Source organism: Canis lupus, chromosome 36 (assembly GCF_048164855.1).
Source record: "Canis lupus baileyi chromosome 36, mCanLup2.hap1, whole genome shotgun sequence".
Taxonomy (NCBI): domain Eukaryota; kingdom Metazoa; phylum Chordata; class Mammalia; order Carnivora; family Canidae; genus Canis; species Canis lupus.
The window spans coordinates 9943352-9970898 of record NC_132873.1 but is presented as its reverse complement, the minus strand read 5'-3'; the positions used below and the strand labels follow the sequence as shown (position 1 = coordinate 9970898).

The 27547-nt window shown below is 36.1% G+C and overlaps 1 protein-coding gene and 2 long non-coding RNA genes across 11 annotated transcripts in view; 2 read left to right on the top strand and 1 right to left on the bottom strand.

Annotated features, from left to right (window-relative positions):
* SPAG16 (sperm associated antigen 16) overlaps nucleotides 1-27547 on the top strand; it is a 908675-nt gene that overhangs the window by 173697 nt on the left and 707431 nt on the right. The window lies entirely within an intron of this gene.
* The window catches only part of LOC140625495 (uncharacterized), an 80797-nt gene that overhangs the window by 6819 nt on the left and 46431 nt on the right, over nucleotides 1-27547 (top strand). The window lies entirely within an intron of this gene.
* Nucleotides 13187-18959, bottom strand: LOC140625494 (uncharacterized). The gene is made up of 2 exons (XR_012024826.1): nucleotides 18803-18959; nucleotides 13187-18404 (listed from the first exon to the last, which is right to left on the bottom strand). It is a non-coding gene; the product is annotated as an uncharacterized lncRNA (long non-coding RNA).

Below are 27547 nucleotides of genomic sequence, written 5' to 3'. Positions count from 1 at the left end.
TGCATCTCATTTAATTGATTTTTAATTTTGGCCTGATTAGATCTAAATTCTGCAGTCATGAAGTCTTTGATTCCTTTATGCTTTTTTTTTCCAGGGCCACCAGTAGGTTTATAATTGTGCTTCTCAACTGGTTTTCTGACATTGAATTGTAATCCAATTCTGTAACTCTGGGAGAGAGTACTGTTTCTGATTCTTTCTTTTGTGGTGAGTTCTTCTTTTAGTCATTTTGCTCAGTGCAGTGTGGCTGTATGAGTGGGCTGAGTCAAGAATATCAACCAAGACCTAAGTAAATTTCACTCTAGATGATTTTGACGAGGTCAGGGACCAGAAATTGAAAACAAAGATCACAACAAATAAAACAAAAGGGCCTCTAAAATGAATAACAAATTTTAATACAAAGTCGTAGACAAGGGATCCCTGGGTGGCGCAGCGGTTTGGCGCCTGCCTTTGGCCCAGGGCGTGATCCTGGAGACCCGGGATCGAATCCCACATCGGGCTCCCAGTGCATGGAGCCTGCTTCTCCTTCTGCCTGTGTCTCTGCCTCTCTCTCTCTCTCTCTCTCTCTCTCTCTCTGTGACTATCATAAATAAATAAAAATTTAAAAAAAATTAACAACAACAAAAAAACAAAAAACAAAGTAGTAGACAATAAAAGACCAGGAATCCTAAAGAAGAAGATTAAAAAAAAAGAAGAAGAAGAAGAAATAAAAAAAAAGGAGAAGAAAAAAAGGGGGGAGGACTGGGAGATGGTAGTGGTAAAGAAGTTGTAGTGGAAGGAGAATGTAGTCTACCTGAGGGGTCCTAGAGGGTATATTAAGTTCTGTATGTTAGGAGATCCTCAGTCCCAAATTTATATAAACCAGAAATACTTGTAAGGGGCCCCAACATTGACCACCAAAACATAAATGAGATAAAAGACGGGGGCAGAATGGGAATGAGGAATCTCACAGAATGAACCAGCACAGTATACCACTTGGTTATGGGTGCATGCTGCTCAAGTTTTAGAAGGTATTAACTTCTGCCATTGCAGAATAAAATGAGGCAGAGAAAACAAAAAACACAAAACAAAACAAAAATATCTTGTATATCTCCCAAAATTAAGTTGAGTATGTTGAAGAGAATCTGGAAGTGTAAAATATATCTAGGACCTCTAATTGTAGAAATGTGAAAGTCAAAAAGGAAGAATCTTAAAAATGAAGAGATGGTAAATATTGTAGTTAAGGTAGGAAAAGAGAAGAAAATTGGAAATTTACAGTCTGATATAAAAATGAATTGTACTGGAAAAAGGAAGAGATAAAAAGAAAAGGAGGGGTATCCTCTGCTTCTATATACTGTAAATCCCTCGATTTCCCCTGGAGCTTTCCAGCGCTGCTGGGTCCAGAACTTGCTCTTCCCCTGTCCTTCCAGCTGGTCTCTGGGGGAGGGGCGCTGTCCCTCCCCCCACCAGGCGCCCGGCTCAGTGGGAGCTGTTTATCCTATGAGGCGCCTGTTCCCTGGCTCCATCTCAATCACAGGGTGACACCAGGAGGAACAACCACACTGGCGGTGGCCAGCCCTCCAGCTCTGGAGTCCGCTCCCGCAGTAACTACTGCAGCTCCCAGTTCGCACTGGCCTGGATGCTGGGGGGCGGGGAGGGGGCACTTACCTGCATAGCTGGGGGGCGCCCAGCGGCAGGAGCGTCCCCGCTGTCCCATGCCCTCCCGCCTCCGCCTGTCCCGGGGGGATCCTGGGCTGTGTCCCCCCGCGCCCTGGGCTCCGGGGTCTGCACCACTGCCATCGCGGTCCCGCCGTGGCTCCCCAGGGCAGCAGGGCGCAGCCCCTCCCCCGGAGCCCCCCGCCCCGCCCGGCGCGCTGCAGCCCTTCAGGGCGCTGGGCCGGTGTGTGCGCTTCCCCCCGCCCCTCCTGTTAGGGACCCCGGGAGCCTGAGGCTCCTGCGGTTCTGCCCGAGTTCCCCGCTGAGCACCTGCCTTTCCGGCCGGGAGATGCTGGTGTGGACTTTTTTTTTTTTAAAAAGATTTTATTTACTTATTCATGAGAGACCCAGAGAGGCGGAGACACAGGCAGAAGGAGAGGCAGGCTCCATGCGGGGAGCCCGACGTGGGAATCGATCCCCGGTCTCCAGGGCTGGGCTTTCTGTCCCGAGTCTCTGGCCACCGGCCTCCCCGGCTCCTGGGGGCCCCTCCCCCCTTCCCCCCCTTTTAATTGTTTTCCGTCCTCCCACCTTGTTAGAAGCGCGAGCTCTTCTCTCCCTAGCGTTCCAGCTGTTCTCTCTTTAAACCTCAGGTCGAATTCGTAGGTTTCTTAGGATGATTTGAAAGTTATCTAGGTAAGTCGGGAGGCCAGGTGACTTGGGGACCCTACTCCTCTGCCGTCTTGCCCCGCCCACCCCAAAAGTCACTTAAATAAGGTCATTCTGATTTCCTTCTTGGACTCAGTAGCCTCCTACTAATTTCTCCTATCTCCGGTTCATCCTGCATCACCAAATCCTTCTTCCAGAGCTGGAAAACCCACTGTTTAATGCCCCAACTTAAAAATATTGATAACTTCCTTTTACCGAGGGATAAAACCCAAACTCCTCTCTACTTTGACTCTTTATTCTTAGCCCTACCTCCCTTGCTGTCTTCATGTCCATTGCTCACAAGCACAGTGCTTACTTTTTTTTTTTTTTTTAATTTATGATAGTCATACAGAAAGAGAGAGTCACACAGAAAGGGAGAGAGGCAGAGACACAGGCAGAGGGAGAAGCAGGCTCCATGCACCGGGAGCCTGACGTGGGATTCAATCCCAGGTCTCCAGGATCAAGCCCTGGGCCAAAGGCAGGTGCCAAAGCACTGCACCACCCAGGGATCCCAAGCACAGTGCTTCCTGAGCCATACTTGTGCATCTGCTATGCCCCTTAATAAAAGCGTAAGGTACTGAGTCAAAAATATTCTTGAAATATTAACTGATTTTTTTTTTTTTTTTTTACCTTGGCAATTCCTTTTTTTTCTGTTGCCTTTATCCAGTTGAAGTAGTTTGGCTATGCACTTATGCCAAGGGGGAAAATATGACAGAAAAACTAGAGAGAGGAAAAAAAGAATCTTTCTTACGTAGGAGAGGTTGGGTTCTTAAGGGAGTAGGGAAGGCTCATGGCATAGTTAAAACACATCACAGAACCATAATGAGTTAAGAGCATAGCCCACACTGCCTTTACATTTACCTCTAGATAGCTATGGGGTCCAAGAACACAAGAGCTCTGTTCCCTATTTCGTAAGTATAGCCCTAGGAATAGGACAAGACCCCAGCAAAGAAATTGCTGCATAAGATGTCTAGGTAGATAGCATCACCAAGTTTCAGCCCTCCAGCATGGAGTATGAATTGCCAAATGATTACTGTATGCCCAGGAATGGAATAGAAGTAGCAGAAGGAGAGCTACTGAACCAAAAATAGGTTGCAAGACAGGAGCCTAAAGTTTTCATTGAGACTTTTGCAAGCTATTAACAAATTATTTTAGTGATGCCTATAAAGCCAGAAGATATTTAAGTTCTTGTGGTCTCATCTCCAGTGTTGTTATAAAATGGAAAACCTTAAGAAATTATACTCAAAGGAGAAATTTAGTTATGACAAAGAAAGATAAAAAAGCTACATTTCTTGTGCACATGAAATTATACTCTGAAATTCACATCAGCTAGGGAAATTTATATCTAATTCTTTGTGCATATTTAAGCAATTGTATAATAAAAATAAGCCACTACTGGGGTCCAATCATATTTCCCTTTAATATGTACCTATACATTTTGCTAATGTTTGATAGCAAAATGAAGCTTAAGACTTTTTTCTTGAAAAATTAACTGATTCTAATGCCCCCTTTTCCTTTTCCTTTTTTTTTTTTTTTTTTACTTTTAAAGAAAGTGACCTAAATTTCTTACTTTCTTTGTGAGAAGTGCTCCCAGGTTAAATGTTGGTCTATAATTACTCACAGGTCTTTCAGTCATCGTTTTATACGTTCATTTATTCATTGATTCTAGAATACCTATTTAGTTATTAATACGTGTCAGGCATTATTATAAATGATGCAATTATGGGAATAAAGGCAGTCCTTGTCCTCAAAGAACTCAAAGTCTAGTGGGTTAGTGTACTTATAAAAACAATATAGTAATTACATTACCAATCCCCTATAGCAAATTGTGAGGTATTGTGGAATATCAGAAAAACTCCCTTTTGAGTTGTCCTTTGAGTATAAACCTTAAGAGATGTATACATTAGGTGGGGGGAATTTTTTCAATAAAATTATTTGGTTCCTTTTTCATTAAATGGGGAAATGGAAAAAAATTTGATGTAGTTGATTTTCATATCAATGAATTTATTTAATGCACTGTGATCTACTATCACATTTTGTACTAGAAACACTCTTGAAATGTTAAATATAAAGCTTGTAATCTTATGCCAACTCATCCCCCTACATTTTCTTATTGACTTAACATTTTGTTCTTGAGCTATAATTGAAATTATGTCTAAGAATTTTAAAGATTACTCCTAGGAGAAGTCTCTTTACCAACGTGGAATGTCTTGGTATTTAATTCTCCTGCAGAATCCATACAAGTAAATGAAATTAAAACAAACATATTTCTATAGTATAGGGTTTGTTTTGGGGTTGTATTGTGTTCCCCAAAATGATATGCCGAAGTTCTAACTTTGGTTACCTATGAATGTGATCGTATTTGGAAATAAGGTCTTTGCAGATTTAGTCAAATTGAAGTCATACTGGATTAGGATGGGCCTAATCCAATATGACTGGTGGTTTTATGATAGAGAAGACACACACACACACACACACACACACACACACACACACACACAGAATACCATGTGACAATGGAGTCATCTGACTCCAGAGGTAATTGAAGTTACGCTACCACAAGACAAAGGATAACAAGGGCTGTGGGCAACCACCAGAAGTAAAGAGAGAATAATGGGGCAGTTCTTCCTGCACAGCTTTCAGAGGGTACTGACCTTACTTTCAGATGTCTAGCCTCCAGAGAACTGTGACAGCATGAATTTCTGTTCTTTTGAGCTATCTACTTTATGATACTTTGTTATAGTGGTCCTAGGAGACTGATATTATATTAATTCCCCTTGCCTTGGTGCTAGACTTTTTGGAAATGAAATCTTCCCTCCCCACAAGGCAATCCACGAATTTGGCTTTTATTGCTTATTTAAATAGCTTGTGATTATTGTCCATAACTTCCTATATAAATTATTGTTGTGGTAGGGTTGTTTGGAAGCAAGCACTCAGATGGAGTTTCAGGTGTGTTTATTAAGGATCAACAGCTGGTATCACGTGTCTAAGGGCAATTTGGTTCCCTGCTCTTGCCCTGCACCTCAGGGGTCCTACCACCATTTGGAGTGACTTCCCTGAGATTTTTAAGTCCTCCTCTGATATCTGGGAATGTCTGGGGCTGGCAATGCCATCTGCTGGGCAACGTAAGTGACAGAGTGTACATCCCCATATCCTCTTTTTGGGGTCTTATCTGATCCTCTATCCTGCGTGCGGCTACAACCAGATTCCTTGACGAGCTCCTGACCTGGTAACTATGGAGTCTTTTCAGGACCTCAGTGTCAGGATCCTGATTCCAGGAAGGTGGCCTGGTCAGCAGATTGATCCTACTTATTGGTATGGTAGTTCTTCCATAGGATCATGCAGGATTGGGCTGCCAGAATGGTGGTCTTTGGTATGCTGATTTAGGGTGACTTCTCACTCACATTAGACATAGGACAATTTAGGGGTTTGAGGGAAGACTCTTGTCTACCTATGTATGTGCTCTTCCCTGTCCATCTTCTGACTTATAACGCTAATTCCAGTGTATAGCATTCAAGAACAGTCATTCACCTCCTCCTCAGACTTGGAAGCATATTTCGGGCAGTCTTTTAGGATAGTTGAGCCTTTCTCCTTTGAAGACTTTTGAGACTGCACAAAATTGGCAGGACCTTTCAGTCGATGACCCTTTTTTGTCCAATTGGTGTGGTTGTATTTTATACTTCTGAGTCAGCCTTAAACCGTGTCACTGAGGGATAGACATTTCTTGCATGAGTAGGACTGTGCATGGGCCCCTTGCCCATCCTCCCTGCTATGATGGTATGTGGAAGGCCAGGGTCAACATACAAAGATGTAATATTCTAGAAATGCAATGATTATGGCCTAAGGATTGATAGTAATCATTTTTTAAAAATGTATTGCTTTACATTTATGCTACTCCCATGGTATAATGTGATGCTTTACATTTATGTGTTACCATCCCAAATGGTAAAGTTAGCATGACCACAAAATAAGTTATTGCTCATGGTTTTCTGCATGCTCTGAGTAAGACTTGCATTTGTGGTCAATAACAATGAAGCACAGTGTATCCCTTGAGAGTGTCACTGAAAGCCAATATTCATGATGGATGATGCAGCATCAGGAGCAATAATGTGAGCATCAAATAATAAATGGAATTAGAGAACTGCAGAGCCAAGAATATCTATATTGCTCAATATAAACAAGTTCCGAAGAGCAATGACATTATGAGTAATAATAGTATAGCTATCTTTTTCCTGTGACTGGATAAAAGAAATTAGCCATGAATGGGACATTTGAGAATGAAGAACAGAGATAGTTCCAGAATCTAAACAGGAAGAGATGGAGAAGTTCACTGATTGGATAATAAACAAACATATAAATACTTCTCTATTCCTCATTCTATATCTTTCTTGATAAATCATTGTACCTCACATGAGATAATATATTTTAAATAAAATTGTTTGTATAGACAGGTGCCTTACAAAAAAAAAAATTGTCCTGGGCCACATATCCCCTAGACTGGTCCTGTCAGTAGCTGTGACAGGGATGGGTTAGAGGATTGGGCCCAGGGAAAAGTTTACAACACTGTAGCCAACGCAGGGAGGTTATGCCCCTCATTTGCCTGAAACAGTCTTGGCTTTACACCCCCGTGTCTCTCAGTCATTGGCCCCTTGGATAGGACCTTGGGCAAGATGGCCTTCTGCAGGAGAGGCAACCCCTAAAGAAGCTGATAGCTGGAGACAATCTGCTGTTCACACTCCCCAGTGCTGGGCATTCCTTGACATAGGGATCTAGGTGGCACATCTTGTGTCTACCATAATTATAATTCCAGATTCAAGTTTTATAGAGGTTTGTAGATAGAGTTTGAATATATTCTAAAGTGCTTAAAACAAACAAAAATTACATATAATTTTACATGCCTCTAAAATCATGGAGAGGCAGATAGTCAAATTATTATAAATTTAATGCTCTGGTAACAGCTCATCATTAAATTTTTAAAGAACTATGTCTAAAAAATTTGATATCCAACTTAGCAATTAGTTTGATAATGTTCTAGTTTTCAAGTGTCTAATTTTCTGCATTATTTTCCCTCCATCCCTGAGCTTTATTTTCTTAAACATGTAGATATTCTTAATATTTTACCTGTTATAAATTTTGTAATTAGCCAGGTCATCCATGTATGTGTTGTGAAAAAAATAAACAAATAATACTTCATTTATAAAAATAATAAATAATATTTTTGTGCTCTAGTCTTCCCCACCTCAAATTCTCACCATCTGAAACCAAGCACTTTTACCATTAATATCCACATTTCTAAACAACCTCCTTTTAAAATTGGATTTTTCTATTTTAAACATTGTTTATTCATTCTTAATATAGAAGACCTGCCTTGTTTAAATCATTACACACTTATTTTTCCTCCACCCACCCACATACTCAATCCCTTCAGCCTACCAATATATTCCTGTACCATAATTTTTCAATAATTCAGTATTCAGGACTAACATCATCTGACTATGGAAGTTTTGTTTTCAGCTGAATAAAGTTGTGATAATCTCCTTTCTTCTTGGAGACAGATATCATTCCTGCAATCCTATATTTTTGTTCTTGTCTGGATCACATACTCTCTGTGGCGATTGCAGAGCTCTCATCTCAGAGCCTCCTTTTAGCACCATGCTAGGAAGTTGTTTGGCTTGTCTCTATTGAATCCCATTTTCTTGACACCATATTATGTTTCCTCTTGATTTATCCCATCATTTTGGTGCTGTATGTTGTAGGAGAGGAAAGACTTTCCCTCTACTCCCCTAGATTCATTAGCTGGGTCTATAAAGTAAGCTGAGAGCAGGCAGGTGAACATACAAAAGGTATACAAATTTATTCACTTTTAATATTACATGCACAGAGACATCACTGAAGAAAAGAGAGTGGTGAAATTTGAAAGCTTATATATTGTCTTAATATTGGAAGGGTCATGGGGACGCAGGCCACTTAGAGAAGACTTAACATTTTTATTGACACTTTAATAAAACTATTCTCTACTTCAGAGCAGTAGGAATGAAATAAGTCTGTTATTCTAAACCTTGGGGTGCTTAAAATGTCTTTAACATGAGAGGTGCAGCTACCATGGATATTGTTCTTTGCTTTTAGAGCACTTCGAATGAGTAGTGGTCTGCTGGTTCCCCTCACCAAAAAATGTTTTTAAAAATTTTAAAAATTTAAAAATTAAAAAATAAGCCTGATTGGTAGCATTTACCAATTTCTATGGTAAAAATCCTCCCATCGTGGCTGACTTTAAGTTACCCATCTGATGTCACTGAAGGCAGAATTGAGAAGAGAAGTTCACTGTAGCTCTTTGGTTATATGAACAAGCACCAGAGTATCACTGGATTAATATATTCATTTTATAAAATTCCTGTTTTTCCCTCAAACTTAATACTTAATAAATCAAATAAAACAAAAGGGTTTCTAATAGAAAAAGAAAAAAAGATTCAAAACTCACTCTTCCAACCCTAATCTTGCTTCTTGGAAGTTACTCCTTTGAACTATTTCTGTTTGAAGTGCTGCTGGTTAGGCTTTCCCTCAGAAATCTAATTTACCAATATGGCTTGATTTGGCAACAATATAAAACACCTGCAACTCTTTCAACTAGGACATTTTTCTATCATTGAATAACTTTCTTCCCTCTATTTTCACTGTCCTCTACAATTCCTGTTAGCTAGTCATCCTGAATAACACTCTGTCTTTTCTTTCATAATTTTTATTTATCCTTTTTTATGGTTTTAATTCTTATTTTGAGTTTTTTTTTTGCTATAAATCATGTGATTTTATTTTATTTTTTTCATGTGATTTTATATTCTGCTTTTTCTATTTTTTTCTTAAGATTGTCTTCTTGTTTAATGGATAAAGTATTATTTGAATCTTATGATTCTAACAAAGTTTATTGTATTTTATACTTCCTGAATTATCATTTTTTCTTTTAGGGTTTTTCTTTTTCAAGCTGTAGTTTTTTATACTGTTGTTTTTCACATAGCTGTTAACCTTCCATTGTCTATTTATATTCAGTAATGTGTGGCTGGGTTGATTTGTATGCTGTATGATTTGAGTGTTCTCTCCATTTCTAATATGAAGTTTTCATACTATGACTTTCAAGGAATCTTTCAGCACCTTTCAGACATTGGCAGAGTCATTAGGCTTCACTTTGGGATCATCCTGGAGTACCTCCCAATGCCAGAAAGGAGAAAGCTTAAACCCCAGCACATAATCTTAATTTGGCAGTCCTGGTTCTGCTCACACCATTAGTCAGTTTATTTAGAGAAATTAAGTGTGTTTACAGGAGAGAGAGTATGGGTATGATTCTCCTTGGCAGTGTTATTCCAGGGGGCCTGCATTCTAAAATTGATGAGTTGGGGAGAGAGAAAATGGATAGGGAGGGGGCATGTGGGAGAGCAGACTGGTGCAGTTGTTTCATGTGAGACTTCCACCGTTCCCTTTTCCTGCCCTCAGCCCCAATCTTCCAGATTTTTCGTGATAGTGCAAATTCCAAATACAGTGTCTTTGTAGAGTTCTGCTAAGGATATATGCATTTTTTCTGGAGCAGATTGTTTCCATGCATTCTGAGCTGTGACTTCATTTTTGTTTCATCCAACAAAGAGTTCAGTCTGCCTTCATTTTCCCAGAAGTGTCTGAAATCTTTTATCCATGAAAGATCATTCTTTTCTTTCTCATTTTTATGGATTAATTTCAATTTTTCATGCCAACAGTATGAGTATGAATTGGAACTTAGAATGCACACTTCATCATCATTGGACCTATTGAACAGTGAACCCATTTGGAATCTTACCATCAATGAACCATCCTTGGATACCCATCAGTACCCTCGTTGGGTGCTAGCTATATTGTATCTGGTATCTATATATAGTGGTGTGTTTTGTTTGTTTATTTACTTTATGTAAGCACTAGCTAAATACTGAACAATACCATATCAGGGTTTTGTTTTGTTTTATTCTTATTTTTAGGAAAATACCAGTATAGGGAAGTTATTTTCCTCTAAAGAGTACCCATTTGTAAAATTAGTGTTTGAGGGATACCTGGGTGGCTCAGTGGTTAAGCATTTGCCTTCAGCTCAGGGGAAGATCCCAGAGTCCTGGGATGAAGTCCCACATCAGGCTCCCCAGGGGGAGCCTGCTTCTCCCTCTGCCTATGTCTCTGCCTCTGCCTCTGTCTCTCTCTCTCTCTGTCTTTTATGAATAAATAAATAAAACCTTAAATAAAATAAAATAAAATTAGTGTTCCAAATTTTGGTTCTTAAGGTTCTGAGCACTATATGTTAAGTTGGAAGTAAATTTAGGAAGATTTCTTCACTTGGGAGAACAAAACAAAATCTTATAAATTATCATAATTTTCTGATCTGAATTTGATTTCTATTTTATCATGATGAAAATATAAATTTGCATTCCTTAATGCTACCTTTGGTCAAATAATTTTAGAAAATATTTATAGTTGTATTATTTTAGCCTAAAGTATAAGGATTATTTCTTTAATTCTCTATTATATAGTCTCATTACAAAAAAAAAATTTTGATTATGGGAGTAGTTTGGAAACCCAAGGCAATTGACATTATGAAGATGAATTCCACGTATTGACTAAGAGTTTCACTTTATGTTGGCTCAACTGAATTTCCAAAACTTAAATGTTATTTTAAAATAATCCATAATTTTATTTTTTAAGTATTTGAAGCCAGATAATACAACTCTTACTCTACTATACTCTAACCATTCATAGTTATTTAATAGATTAGTTATTTAAAGACTACATCTGTGTTTTAGCAATATTAAATATCTTATGTAAAAAACATGTGCTCAGAATTTCTGATGGATTGTAGAACTAAGACTACTGGACAAGAATATAAATATTATTTGTCTCATTTATTTTCATGTATACTACTATGAATGCAACTAGTTATTTTTAGAATTTTGTTTCTCTGTATTATAGAATAAATATCTGTATATGTGTGTATAGCTTTAATGAATGTGTACATAATATTAAATATATGCATGCAAATCAAATGTAGTCACTAATGTTTCCAGTATACACAAAATATATATAGGTGTAGGTAATGTATACACATGTTCTCTTTGTGTATATATGTATGTGAGTATTTTCAAGGCCAGATTAAGCAGAAGGCTTAAAGTACTCCACTCCTCACACCAAGCCTTATTATTCTGCACCACACATTCAGTTATATTGAGTGGTTAGGGTTAGGCTGACACTTTTCAGGCTGAAAGGCAGAAACATTTATCTTCACTGACAAACAATTTGGGAGTACTTTCCTTGGGTTGCAAGAAACTTGCTCTAACACAATTCTCATTCTATTCTATTATGAAGCCCCTGCAACATTTGGCATCTTCTTACAGAATTTGCATGTAATGAACCAAATGGCACTACAGGTTGATTGTAATATATGTTAAAACGTTTATACAAAATTTTCCACCTTTGAAATTTAGATTAATGTTGGGATTATTTTGTATACATTTTTAAGTAAGAAACATTATTGATTTTCCTCTGAATATAAATGTAATATATATTTTTATTAGAAACTATGAAAATAAAAAAACTATGAAAATATAAGAAAATCCCAAGAAAAAAGTAATACTTATAATCCTACTAATCAAAGATAATAGCTATTAATAATTTATGTGTCCTTTAATCATATTTACTTATAAACATGAATTATATATATTTGATAGGTGTATTTAGAATCATACCATTTATATTTGCAGAGTTTTTGCTTAATTTTGAATGACATTTTATCTGTCATTTGTTTTTAATGGCTGCATGATATATCCTAGGCACATTCTACCATATAATCACCCTCCATAACTGGATATTTATTTTCATTTCTTGCTCTTATAAGTTATACCATAATAAAATTTATTTTCTAAATTTTTATGCACACCCACAATGGTCTTGGCTATTTTATTTATTTTTCTGTGTTATCTGATCATACCCATAGTGCATTGTTCATATCTCAAATATATGTTTTCTTATTTAGAAGAGTCACTTTTTTTCTGTAGTGGTACTAATCTTTGGACTATCCTCTATGTTACAAATGATTTCTCCTACTTCTTCTATTTTTTTTAATAATAAATGTGATTATTTTTGATGTGTGCTTTAGTTTAAAATATCCGTTTTAGTATTGTCTCTATGGAGAAGTTGGTAGTTTCTCAAAAAGTTAAAACACAAACATACTTTATTATTCAGCAACTTTTCTCCTATAGACTTATCCCAAATAATTAAAAACATACATCCACAAAAGACTTGTACAAAAATGTTCATTATAACACTCTTTGTAATAACAAACCATTGGAAGCAACTTAAGTTTACACCAAAAAAAAATAATAGAAAAAATGATGATATATTCATAAAATAGTGTTAAAGAAAATGAACTACAGATTCACATGAAAACATAGAAGAATCTCAAAAACATTCCCATTGAAAGAAGCAAGACACAAAATAACATATACTGTGTGATTCTATTTCTGTGATGTTCTACAACAGGTATAAATAATCTATGGGATTAGACATCAAAAGAGTGGTTGGTTGCCTCTGTGAAGGGGCAAGGCAGAAAGAATGGGAAGGCGTACTGTGGAACTCTCAGAGATTTTGGTAATGTCTATTTCCCATTTAGGGCACTGATTACATGGGTTTATATTAGTTAAAACTTAAGCTCTACTGTCATGGACTGAATTCTGTTCCCTCAAAACTCATATGCTGAGGACCTAACCCCCATTACCTCAGAATATGACTATATTTAGAGACAAAACCCTTAAAGAGGCAATGAAGTTAAAACAAGGTTATATAGGTGGACTTTAATCCATTATAACTGGTGTCCTTGTAAGAGAAGGAGATTAGGATACAGACACACATAGTGGAAGACCATGTGATGATATAAACAGAAGACAGCCATCTCAAGCCAATGAGAGAGACCTAAGAAGAAACCAACCTGTTAACACCTTGATCTCAGACTTTTAGCCTCCAGAATTGTGAGAAAATAAATTTCTATTGTTTAAGCCACTCAGTCTGTGGTGTTTGTTATAGTATCCCTAACAAACTAGTACATCTACCTTCTAGATTTGTGCAGATTACTGCAGGTTATTATACTCAATAAACAAACTAAAATGTCAGCTATTAGACTTCCGCTTGTGGCCAACCTGGAATAGCAGGAAATGAAATGCCCTCCTGACTGACATAATGAATAAATAGACAAAGCATATAAATCAGTGGTTTTCAAGATATTCAAAATGAGCCAAGTAAGATGGTTATCATTGAAAGATAAAAAATAAATGAGGTGAGCCCTACAATAATTTTCTGATTCCTGCTTGAAGAAAATTCTGGATAATTTTACAATCGGAGGACTCTGGAGAATCCATCTGAGTATTTATTTATCAGTGCATATGTTTAGAGGAACTACTAAGGTTGGGAAGAGAACCACTCATAGTGCTCAGGGCAAAAAAAAAAAAAAATCCCTAGAGTTCGTAAAGAACTGGGAATAGTCCCATTGTCACCAGCCAGAAAGAAAACCTTATCTTTCAGTGCATGTGGCAATCAGCTTCTGTGTCACGAGTTCGCCAAATTATTTTTATACTAAGCACTGCCTCTCTGATACAGGCTGAAAGGAGATTCCCAAAAGATAAAACTATTCCAAAGGAATGTAGCCATATCCCAAAACAATGATCAAAAAATATTTGTCAAAATTTAAAACTATGCAAAACCTAACAAGATAAAATCACAATGTCTGGCATCCAAAAAAAATTAGCATTTATGCAAAGAAGCAGGAAAACATAACCCAAAATGAGTACAGAAACATCAATTGTCTGAGAGTGATCTAGTAATGATACAGATGATAGAATTAGTAGACAATGACATTAAAATGTTTATTATAATTTAATTCCCTATGTTCAAGAAAATTAAAATTTAAGCATGTTAAGTAGAAATCTGATAGGTATAAAAAACACAGAAATACAACTTCTAGTGATGAAAAATGGAATATCTGAGATGAACCCTGTCAATTACAAATATGCATTCCTTTGCATTTTTGCTAAGATCATGACCCATTCTGAGATAAGACATTCACCCAAACTTTTTAAAAAATTTCTTTGCAGGTTCATTCCATACCAAAATGTCACTTGAAATGTATTTTGTGTGGTATGAAGTAGGATCTAATTTATTTTTCTATATTATCAAATAATATTCAAAACACTAATTATGTTCTCTATCATTGTATCATTGATTTAAAATGGCAGTTTTTAACATTTGTGAGTGCAGGTGTGTATGAATGAGTGTCAGGGTTTTTTCTTCTTCTGCTACCTCTAGCTGGCAAAGCCATCTTTATTCAAGACATTTTTTATGCATCTCTATTTTGGTTTGGCTCGTTTATGGTCAAGATACTCATTGTGGTTGTGCTTGTTCTGCATCTTGGTGTTAAAGTCTATTACATCAAAGAAGAGAATATTAACATAGTAATATCCAATTGTCCTCTGGCTTGGTATTTGGCTTAGTTATATTTGAGTATCATAGGAAAGCTTCTTCATTGTGTAGTTCACATACATGGCAGCAGATTTTCCTCAGCTCACTCTTAAATCCAACTATTACTTCTTTAATTCAGGAATTGTCAGTGGGGTTTAGTCACTCATTCTTTCAGTTTTTTCATTCACTCCTGTGTTAATTCAGTACTGAATTAGGTACTGGTAATAAATTTTTTAAAAAAGATGCTATCTCACTTTTATGAGATAAAGGTTTTTAACTCTTAGATTAGGCTCATGATCACAAAATAAAACCATAAAGCAGTATTTAATTCTAACAGTGAGTGAAAAATTGTCTTACAAATTTAAACCCATTTTGTCAGACAAGGATATTTGCCATGACTCTTACTGTTATCTTTCAATGTGGTCCCAAACACCCTACACATCACATAAAATTCCTTGAAATATGTTAATAATAAATTTTTAGTTAACAGGGTGATTCAGAGTATTCCCTATTTCAAATTCCTTTGGTTATTTCAGTCAATATTAGGGAAGGTGTAATGTTAGAGACCTATGTTCACATTGGCATCTTACATCAAATTTATTATATGTATTCTTAAGAAATTAGGGTATGTTTTAATGAAAATCTTTCTGTCCTATAAGAATGAATATGTTATGGCTTTTTATGAGTAACTTCCATGTTTTAGAAGAAGACTCGATTTTTTTATAATAACCTTTTTTTCTAATAAACTTAGGGAAAGGCATTGAACATGGTTATAGAGGAAGCATATTAATAAGCACTTTTTAAAATAAAGACGACTTCTACATCAAACAATTCTACAATCAACTTAAGTTTTTTTTCCTTATCTTGTCTTTTCCCCGTTGACAAATAGCTTTACCATTGATTTATTTAATATAAGATATTTTGCATTTGAAAACTTAATTCATTCACAAAACCTACTACTTACCCTACACAAGGTCAGAAATATATTGTCTTAACAAACATCTTTTAAAATCTATCATCTATCAGCGATGTATGTATCATCACTGATACATGTCTGTATGTCTGTATACATACAGACATACATGTATAATCATCATTAATATTTAGGGCAAACCACCTTCTCTTTGCAGCCTTCTTTGGTTAGATCTACCCTCTTTGATCAGCAGAAATATACTGTATATATGTGAATCATTTATAAAATGCATTTTATTTCATTCAGATTTTAAAATATGCATATAGGCTGGTTGTCATCTCAAAGAGGTGATATACTTCCTTAGATTAAGACCTGATGTCTGGTACTTTTATTTTATTTTTAAAGATTTATTCATGAGAGACATGGGGGTGGTGGGTGGGTGGCAGGCACAGAGACATAGGCAGAGGGAGAAGTAGGATCCATGCAGGGAGCCCAATACAGGACTCAATCCTGGGACTCTGGGATCACACCCTGAGCTAAAGGCAAGGGCTCAACTGCTGAGCCACCCAGGCGTCCCTGTCATCTGGTACTTTTAGACAGAGTTTGAACAATAAGTGTTACCTGATTGAATTTGCAGAAGTGCAAATTTGAGGAAGCAGAAGTGCTCTTTAAATACTGTAAATTTCACAGATGCATAGTTCAACACACTCTTCAGTGGTGGTAAAACCATCTCTTTAGAATTGTTGGTTTTAGTAATAGCAATGAAGTTAAAATCTGTAAGTAGTTTTTCTTGTGATAATGGGATACTGCCCCTCATGGCCACCTTCCAAATCTCCCATATGCATTTTATTTGAAATTATAGCATGTGATGACAATGTTTAAATGCTTATTAAGCACAGTGACTGAACAGCACTAAGTTCAAAGTAAGACTTAACTGGCTTAAAACACACTACTTAAATATTTTTTCCACTTGTACGGCTATTACTAGATGTTTCTGAAACAAGCCCAAACAAGTTTTCACCATAGTAATATTTGTTTCTTTGTACCCCTCAAGCCTATTTTGAGGACTGGCAAACATAGCAGGCAACTGTGATTTTTTTTAACTGAAAAAAAAAAAAAAAAGCATGAATGAATAACTTCTCACTACAAGAAGTAAGTAATTTAGTGCTCCACTGAGTTGTAACCTAACAAGAAGTGTGTGCTACAGTGGTCTTTGTTAATAAACCATACTATTAGTATAGTGATTTTGTTAAAATCTTGATTAAACAATTAATAATAATGTATACCATTAATGGAAATTATTTTTAGATTGTTGCTTTATTCAAGAATTAAAGAGATTGTAATTTTAAACAATTTGCCAAAGGACAGAAGTTAAAGTACTGTTTGGCATCATGAGTTTTTAAAAAATATCATCTTTTTACACCATTGTTTTAATGCACTGACATATTTTGCATGTCACAATTACCTTAGTCAGCACAATTCAGATAAATGAAGTGAAATAAATAGAGCTCTTCTATTAGCACAATGATATTGTAATGTTGAGAGCTGAATGAAATGAGGTCGTTAATGGAGTTAAAATCACAAGCCCACAAGCAACATAAGGCTGTTCCTTTTTCAAGTTTTTACTTAAAAAAAAAAACAAACATTAAAAAAATCATTCTTTTTTTCTGACTGGAGCCTTTTATTGCACAAGGTCTGAAGTGATCCAAATGACATTGTATTTCTTGAACTTGGGAATATGTGTATGTATATATATTTATTAATTTATATATGAACATATATCTATGGTGTCATTTATTTTTATAAATGTAAACACTACCCTGAAATGGTCTGCCTAGATTAACTTTTTATAAATCAATAACCATTTCACATTTTCTTATATTTGTTGTCAGGTTTTTTTATCTTTAATTCATAGGGGTTCCTTAGCCTTGAGTTAATTGTCCTATCCATGATTTTTCAAACAGAAGCCTTAGAGGACTTTAATATTTAAAGGAATATTTTCAGATTAGACAATCTTTTTTTAAAGATTAGAAAAGTTTTTTAGCCTTATGGTTCTTAAAAAAAATAAAAATAAACTTATGGTTCTTCACAATTTTGAAAACTTGAAAAATGTTCCTTAAACTAGCGTATAATTATGCATTTTAAATAGTTGATGCTTTGATTTAAAAAAGGGAATATTATGTCTCCTTTGTTGCAATATTACAATATTATTTATCCAAAACTAACTCCTCAAAATAAAAGGAGTTTAAAAGGACAGAAGTGTGGGGAAACCGGTGTGTGGATGTATTAGTCTTCTAGAGCTGCCATCACAAAGTGCCACAGACTGGAGGGCTCAACGACAGACATGTATTTCCTCCCAGTTCTGGAGGCCGGGAGCCTGAGATGGAGGTGTCCTCAAGGTTGGTTTCTTCCGAGGCCTCTCTCCTTGGCTTGCAGATGCCTGACTTCTCCCCGTGCCATTAGGTGGTCTTCCCTTGGACTCGAGGCCAGGATGGTGGTGGGCAGGGCCACGGTGAGGCACTCCAGGGCGAGGGTGACCTATTCGAGCACAAAGTCAGCTACGCCCACAATCCACAGCAGGTCGAAGAAGTCGTCCAGTGTCTCCAGGTTGGGCTTCAGGAGCATGAGGCTGCTGTAGGGCTGTTGAGAACTGAATGCAGAGAGCACATAGAGGGCGTTTCCTGCCAGAAAGGCCAAGATCCACAAGGTGACCAGCACCGACCTCTCCTCTCTCAGAGAGTCCTGTTCTTGCAGCGAGCGGTTGGCAAAGGCAAGGGTGCTGGCCTTCCCGACGCACAGGGCAATGCCGAGCTTGTGCTGCAAGCACACTTGGGCCAGGAGAATCCGGATGAGGGGCAGGCCTTCTGGAGCCAGCAGACCTTGGCCTTCAGCTCGGACAGGGCAGGGGTGGCCGGGGAGGGAGGCCGGGGAAGGGTGCAGGTGGGGAGGCCAGAGAAGGGCGCAGGTGGGGAGGCGGAGGAAGGGCACAGGTGGGGAGGCTGAGGAAGGGCACAGGTGGGGAGGCCGACTCGCCTTCATCACACTCACCGGGGAGCTGAGTGCTTGGCTGCGATCTCTCTCAGGTGGACCGCTGTCCGTGTTCCTGCTGTGGCACCTCTGCATTTTCCTTAAGACCTGGTTCACTGTGAGGAGCCACATGAACTTGAGAACTCCATGCTGATGATGCCTGAAGTGGGTTTTTAATTGCTGACCCAATTAAAAACCAAATAGAAATGTTAATTTCCCCAAGTTAATGTTCACACGGTCATGTGCAAAAGTAGTATTTGGAAATTTCATGCTTGCTTTCCAAGGTTCAGTCCTGGGAGCATTAACTATTACCTGTTGAGGGGCACCTGGTTGTCTCAGTTGGTACAGCATGTGACCCAATCTTGGGGTCATGAGTTCAAGAGTCAGTTGTGGTAGGGTTTACTTATAAACAATAAACAAACTGAAGTATAAATATTATCTGTTGATTTCTTTATTTTTTTACTCGTAGAGATTTAGCATAAATTTTTGGAAGTTATGTTCCAGGACTTGCCCAAACATCTCTAGCACAGCAGAACTCTGGGGTAATGGTCATATTTACCAAGATAGTGATAACTGATTTGGGAGAGTCATTTTTATAGTTTAGATAAAAAATTATCAAGAAGGTGTAAGAATTATAACCTGAGGAGCTTAATCACTTAAATTGTCTTATTTTTAGTACTTTTTGGTACCAAAGTAATTGGAAGTGTTTAAAATCCCAAATGCTAATTTCTCCTAGTCATCCTTTCTTTGACCTAAACTTTCTGCTGGTTTGTTGTGTTTCCAGCATACAAAGGTTTCCTGGTATGCTAAAAAAGGCATGAGTCTCCTGTTTAAAAACTGTGGTTCCCAGGTCTACCCAGGAATCAAGAGACTGAGGATGTCCTAAGATGAAAGTGAAACCATATTTCACCACTTTTAAAGACCATTTGATGGCCCAACAAGGACATGAATGAATGTGATAGCACTTGGAGTAATTTTGCTGATTAAATAAGGACATGGGAAGTTTTTTACTTTTTTCTTTTTTTTAAAGAAAAAAAAAAAGGAAGCACAAACTGGAGGGCTCTAATTTGAAATAGAGTTTGGGATATACAGCAACAAGTGGCTTCCATATATTTCGCCGATTTTTTTATATTCTCATTTTTGTGTGTGTGCTCATAAATTAAGAGTAAAGAGTAGGGGTGGCTTCATGAACCCAAAAGAAAGTGCAGCTATATTAAAATAATTTTATTCGGCTGGTTTGATGTAACCAAAAAATAGAAATGAAGAGGATAAATGATGGTTATCATGTTTATCATCTGACACTTCACCTTTTCCCTATTCTGTAACGGGGTCTCTGACCTTAGAGCTATACTATTAAATTTCCATAAACAATGTATCTTGCAACTGTTTTGTGTTTTGAGGAGAGGCTGGGGACCAAGGACTCTCAGATTTAGCTGCTCCTTACACAGATGGAGTCAATTCCACTGTATATAGGCCCCTGCCTTTCCTTGAATCTTTTACTAAACCTTTCTCCTCCTTGTTATCCCTCCCAGTAGGTACTTAGGTTTGTTCTCCTCTCTGCTAAGTCATTGCTATTTCTTCATCTGTTTCCTGTTTCTTATATAGGAGGGTAAAATTAAGATGCCTCCTGCTTTGGGGCACCTGGGTGGCTCAGGCAGTTAAATGTCTGCATTCAGCTCAGGTCATGATCTCGGAGTCCAGGGATCCAGCCTCGCATCAGGATCCTTGCTCAAGGTGGAGCCAGCTTCTCCCTCTCCCTCTGCCATTCCCCCTGCTTGTGCTCTCATGTGCTTTTTCTTTTTCAAATAAATAAAATATTTTAAAAAAAGAGAAAAGATACCTCCTGTTTTCATCTAGCATAGCATGTTATGTTATTGCTCTGCTTGCTTTTTGATACATTTTTATCTTGATTTGATAAAACCAGACATCAGAAGCATGTATTTTCCATCATGCATTTGTTCATACTGGTCATATTCGTTTTCACACATATGAAGAATTCTATAAATGTTTCAGATGACATATACAAAAGTGGTAATAATAATTTAACAAATATTTTTACTGAGTCTGCCAGGGAACAGGGAACGACATTCTTGTGGGTAAAAAATAAGTAAGAACTGTATGACATCTGAAATTAGTGGTAAGTGCTATGGAGAAAAATATAGCAGATAAAGTCACAATAACAGATTGGAAGGATATTTTAAACAGGCTGTTCAGGAGAGCCTCTTCCTTGTTGCTTAAAATTTCTTTTAAAAATATTATCTTAGCACAAGGATCAAGGAATCACTAAAAATTTCACTTAGAGATTAAAAAAAAGATACTTGTCATGGTTAGTAGGGATTATAATTACTTGGGAAAAAGTATATCTGTTTTTTTCTGCCGTTGTAGAACTGGAAAAATAAAGCTATTTAATGAAAGTGTGGTTTAAATACCCGTTGGAAATCTAAGTTGCTATTGAAAAAAGATGTATAATGCAGTTACATTCCTTTGTTTATGGAGCTGGAGGAGAGAAGGAAAGAAACTTGAGGCTAAGAGAAATAGATTATATCTCACTATGGAACACAGTTTAAAATAATGCATTTTATTGTGGATCTTCCTTCAGAATTCAAACTGAATATCATTTACTTTTTCTATTTAAGTAATAGCCTCAGGGATTTTTTAAAAAAAATCATTATCAGAAGATAACCTAATATATCATTGATATAGTTTCTTCCTATCACAGTATTATTGACAGAATATCATGTTACCAATATCACCTTTTATAGTATTGAAGTGATAAAATAGAAGTTTCCCCTAAATGCATTTTTTTTCCAATAAAAGTAGTCTTAGTATATTCTTTTGCCCTACTATGTCTTATTGAAAGAGTAGCAATATCAAATACTTTCCTGTGCATTACTTTGAAAGTGAATATTTTGGGATCCCTGGGTGGCGCAGCGGTTAGGCGCCTGCCTTTGGCCCAGGGCGCGATCCTGGAGACCCGGGATCGAATCCCACATTGGGCTCCCGGTGCATGGAGCCTGCTTCTCCCTCTGCCTGTGTCTCTGCCTCTCTCTCTCTCTCTCTCTCTCTCTCTGTGTGACTATCATAAATAAATAAAAATTTAAAAAAAAAAAAAAAGAAAGTGAATATTTTTTTGGCCTATTTAAATTAATATTTTATTATCTTTTGAATATTTTGCAGATATTTATTATGGGACATTGGTTTAATTTAAAAGAGTTTGCCAGTATCAGTACTTTTTCCACTAAAATAATGAAACATAAAGATTTAAAGTATTTTAACCTAATTTTATCTATTTTTAAAGAACAGCATATTTGATATATAGAAAGTATGTTTTTAAAATGAAGAGTATTTTTAAGTTTGGAATTAAATCAGACATATGGTTCCATAATTGAAGGTATAAAATGAGGTGCACAATGAAATTCCCCCACCTACTGTAGTCTTGGCTGAAGGGCCCTTGTGGAAGTAAACATTTACTGTATCTTTGTAACTTTCCAAAAGTTTTATTCATATACAAACAAGCTTGAAAGGCTTTATTCATATACAAATAAGCTTTACTATATATTCTTGCTTGCCTTTCTGTACCTAAAATTTAGCATATTTCAAAATTATTCTGCAGATTTTTTTTATCACTTCTGATATAGAGGTCTTTCTGTATTGGTAGTATAAAGAACTTCTTCTCTTATTTGATATCTACATAGTATTAAATTGTCTATTGCACCAATATTCACTTATTTGTCTCCATTTGATGCTTTTCTAGCTTTCCCCCAGTCTTTTGCTACTGCAATCAGTGATAGGAATTTATGATGTTTTGCACGTATAGATATGTAGGTAATAACCCCAGCATTAGAATGATTGAATATAGAGGCCCAGGTTTTTGTAATTTTGATGAATATTAATATTGCCACATTTGTCTCATTGTTTTATTTTGTATTCTTCACATCAAAATTTGAGAGAAGTTATTTCTGCAATATTTTTTCAAATATTTGTATTTGTACCAATATGATACATGAAGGATAATATTTCAGGAAAGTTTTATATTATAAGTGGGGTTGAGAATCATTTTAAAAGCTACTATTTGGGGGCACCTGGGTGTCTCAGTTGGGTAACCATCCACTCTTGATTTTGGGCATGATCTCAGACCCTGAGATCCTACCCCCTGGCTCCAAGTTCAGCAGGGAGTCTGCTTCTCTCCTCCCTCTTCCTCTATCCCCCCACTCATGTACACACTCACTCTCTCTCTCTCAAATAAATAAATGTATAAAAAAATAAAAGCTACTATTTGTATTTCTTTTACTGTAGACTCTCTGTTCATATATTTTCACCATTTTTCTTTAGGGCTGATTTTATCAGTTTCTTGGAGCTCCTTAGGAATGAGAGAATTTATTTATATTTTCTGTGCTATAAACTGCAAATATTTTTCCCAGTTTATTTGTCTTTTGAGTCTGATTATGGTCTTAATTTTTAAATTTTGAGTCAAAAATTTAAGTCTTCTTCAAGGTTTTGAAGGGTTACTCCCACGACTTCTGATATCCTATATTTCTAAATTTTACATTTTAATATGTTTAAAATTTATCCTTTTTTTTTTTCAAATAAAACTGTGGATGCCACTTAATTTTTTTCTAAATTCCACTGAGTTCTTCCAACACTATTTATGTAATAATTCTTCCCTTCATGTATATAAGATGTCATCTTTATCCCTTTATCATGGGCTATACTCTTGTTTGTTTTGAGTTTCTATCTAGGGTCCATGGAACTCAGAATATAACTCAGTTTTAATGTGACTGGTTTTCTTTATAGTCCTTTTTTATCATTTTAAAACATAATTTGAGAAAAGACCCATAATGTAACATCTAGAAAAGAATTCAAGATAGGATAGGTATCAAGTAATTTTTCTATAATTTATTTTTAAATTTTATTATACTCTTCAAGTTATTAAATTATAAATTTTATTAATGCATTATTAATGAAACCCCAAATTCATGGGTTATTTTAACATTTTAAAAATAGTGGATTTTGACAGACACCTCAAATCACATGTCTAAAATTGAATTTAGTATTCTCTCTTAAGACTCATATCTGGGAGTCATTCTTGTCTCCTACTTCTCACTCACTAATCCTATTGATTCTGACTCCCAGCAGTCCCTTTTCTTTACCTTTTCTCTGACACCAATCTTCCTCTTTCTATTTTTTTTAAAGATTTCATCTATTTATTCATGAGAGAGGCAGAAACATAGGCAGAGGGGGAAGCAGACTCCATGCAGAAGCAGACTCCATGCAGGGAGCCCAATGTGGGACTCAATCCCAGGACTCCAGGATCACGCCCTGAGCCAAAGGCAAAGGCTCAACCACTGAGCCACCCAGGCGTCCCCCTTTCCATCTTTGATGAAATTGCCATCATCACTTACTGTTGGTCAACAAATCCTGCATGAGGCTCCCTGCATAAGTTCATTCTTCATATGGAAGTTAGAAGTCTTCTAAAGAGGCTAAGTCATCTCATTTCCCCACCACCACTATCCAGTTAAAGCCCTTAAATGGTTTCTCATATTTATTCTTGTGATAGTAGATGCTCTTAGGCTTTTTATCTGTTCAAATCTATCAGTATCCTCCTTAGCTGGTGTGCTTATGTGTGTTTTTTGCAGCTCTATTGAGATATTATTGACATATAATATTCTGTAAATTTAAGGTGAACATGTTCACTCAATATACTAATATTGCAAAATGATGGCCAGTATAGCATTAGCTAATACCTGCATCATGTCACATACACCATTTTTTGTTGTTGTGAGAACATTTATGATCTAATTTCTTAGCAACTTTCAAGTGTGTAATACTGTACTAATGACTAGAATCACGATGTTGTATATTAGATCCCTAAAGCTTATGCATTTTATAACTGGAAGTTTGTAGCCTTTGACCAACATCTTTCGTTTTCCTCCATTTGAGAGCCCCTAGTAACCACCATTCTAGTCTCTGTTTTTATGAGTTAACTTTTTTAGATTCCGCATTTAAGTGAAATCATATAGTATTTGTCTTTCTCTGATTTATTTCATTTCTCATAATGCCTTCAAGGTCCATCCATATAGTGGCACAATAACCTGCTCTCATGGCTGAATAGTATTCTATTATCTATACATATAAACATATTCTTTATCCATTCATCCATTAATGGACACTTAGGTTGTTTCCATATCTTAGATATTGTGAATAATATTGTAGTAAACATGGAAGTGCAGATATTTCTTTGATATCCTGTTTTCCTCTCCATTCAACATATTTCCTTTCAACCCCAAAGTCATATAGTAATTCTATTTTAAGTGTTTTGAGGGACCTCCATACTATTTTCTTTTATGGCTGCACCCATTTACATTCCTACCAACCATGTACAAGAGTTCCCTTTTCTCTACATCCTCACCAAAGCTTATTTTTTGTCTTTTTGATGATAGCCATTCTAAGAAGTGTGAAGTGATATCTCATTATGGTTTTGATTTACAGTTCCCTGATGATATGTAATGTTGAATTTTTTCATGTACCTATTGTCCTTTATATGACTTCTCTGGAAAAATGTCTATTCAGTTCCTCTGCCCATTTTTTAATCAGACTTTTTTCTTTTTCTTTAAGTGAGTGGAATGAGTTTTTGATATATAAATTTGTCTTCACAACTTGACACTCTAAATTTGGGTGCATTCCCCCATCTCTTAATTTCTTTAATGTCATCTGTTTGTGGAAAATAAGGAGGATGTGCAGGGATATCCTTTGCTTTATGGGAAGCTGCTTTCTCCTCTCTCCTCTTTGTTTATTGTTTCAGGCCAGACATAGCTTAGGCTTCTCTCCCCTGCTTTAATATATACACACTCTGCACCCTGTACCTGGTGGATATGAGAATTAAGTTTCCGTTTTGGATTGTGCATCCTCCAGGTTTCAAAAATTGTTTGACCTGCCCAGCACCCACCAACTAAATACTGCAAATGTCTACTCTCCTCTCAAGCTTCTTTGTGCTCTGTATTTGTCTACAAAAACTGGTAGGAGTTTCAGTCACTCACTTTCCTGGTGGGATTTTCCTTAGTATATACTCTGGTTAGATATTATTCTTTCTTTCCTTAATTCAGTTATATTTCCATCTGGTTTTTTTTGTCTGCTCTGTTTTTCAGATAAATTTATTAATTAAAAAACATATCCTGAATGGTATTTGGAAAAAATTTGGAAATAATTATATAAATTAGATGTGCCATTTTTTAAATTCGAAGGGGCACATATACCCCAATGTTTATTTATAGAAGCACTATCCACAACAGTCAATATGGAAGAGCCCAAATGTCCATCAACTGTGCAGGAAAACAGGATCCCAAAGAGATAACCTGACTTCCATGTTCACGGCAGCATTACTCACAATATTTAAGTATGGAAACTAGCTAAGTGTCCATTGATGGATGAATGAATAAAGAAGATGTGATATCTATCTATCATCTATCTATCTATCTATCTATCATCTATCATCTATCATCTATCATCTCTCTATCTATATAATGGAATATTACTCAACCATCAAAAAGAAAGAAATCTTGCCATTTGCAACAACATGAATGGAATTAGAGGGTATTATGCTAAGCAAAATAAGTCAGTCAGAGAAAGACAAATATCATATGATTTCACTCATATGGAATTTGAGAAACGAAAGAGATGAATGTATGGGAAGGGAAGGAAAAATAAAGTAAGATAAAAATGGAGAGGGAGGCAAGCCTCAGGAGACTCTTAGTTGGGTGATGGGATTTAGAAGGGCACTTGATGTAATGAGCACTAGGTATTCTATGCAACTGATGAATCACTAAATTCTACCCTTGAAACTAATACTGAACTATATATGCACTAACCCGATTAAATAAAATCTAGAAAAAATAGATATGCCATTTTATTTTATTTTATTTATTTTTTGTGTGTGTGAAGAGGTAGAGGTTTATTGAAATATAAACATTAGATATGCCATTTTAAAACAAAACTTTACTAATTGATACTTTTTAATTATCAAAAATATTTTGAGTTTATGTGCTTATTTCAAAACTATGTGACGAAAATTGAAGGTAACCTATAATTTTGTGGATATGTTCATATAAAAAATAAATGTAGTTAACAAGTTGCATCAAAATCCTTTTACTCTCTCCCCGTCTTGCTATTTAAATAAATGTTCTTTTATTTTCCAAGTCTCTAATTTCCTTTTTCCCAACATATCTTTCTTATAACTTAGAAATATTTCATTAAGCAAAGAATGTGGCTGTTTTTTGAGGATTGGTTCACTTTTATTTACACCCAATGGGACAAGAGATGCCTTCCTTTACTATCAACAGCTAGATGCCCCATTCAACTCTGAAATAATAAAAGCCTTTCCTGTATTTCTTCATTGTTTTAGGATTCCTTTCTTGCTATTTGTTTGCTAATACCTAGAGTAAAACCTCTCTTTAGCGAGATCATGTTTTCATGTGATGCGCTTATGAAATTGTTTCATACCCTGACGGCACAGACACAAACCATTTTATAATTTAGATCTCTAAAGATGTACTTGTTTCCTTTCTTCCTTCTCCTTTTATTTCTCAATTCATTTATCTGCCTGATACAAAGTAATATTTTTGATAACATTATATCAGGAAATCAAAAACATATTTCACTGAGATAAAATAAAATCATGATTACTATATATAAAATTGGTATAGCTTAATCTAAAAAAGTCATACTTCTGTTATTGGTGGTTTTTCCTCAGCAAATGGATTCTATTTGCTC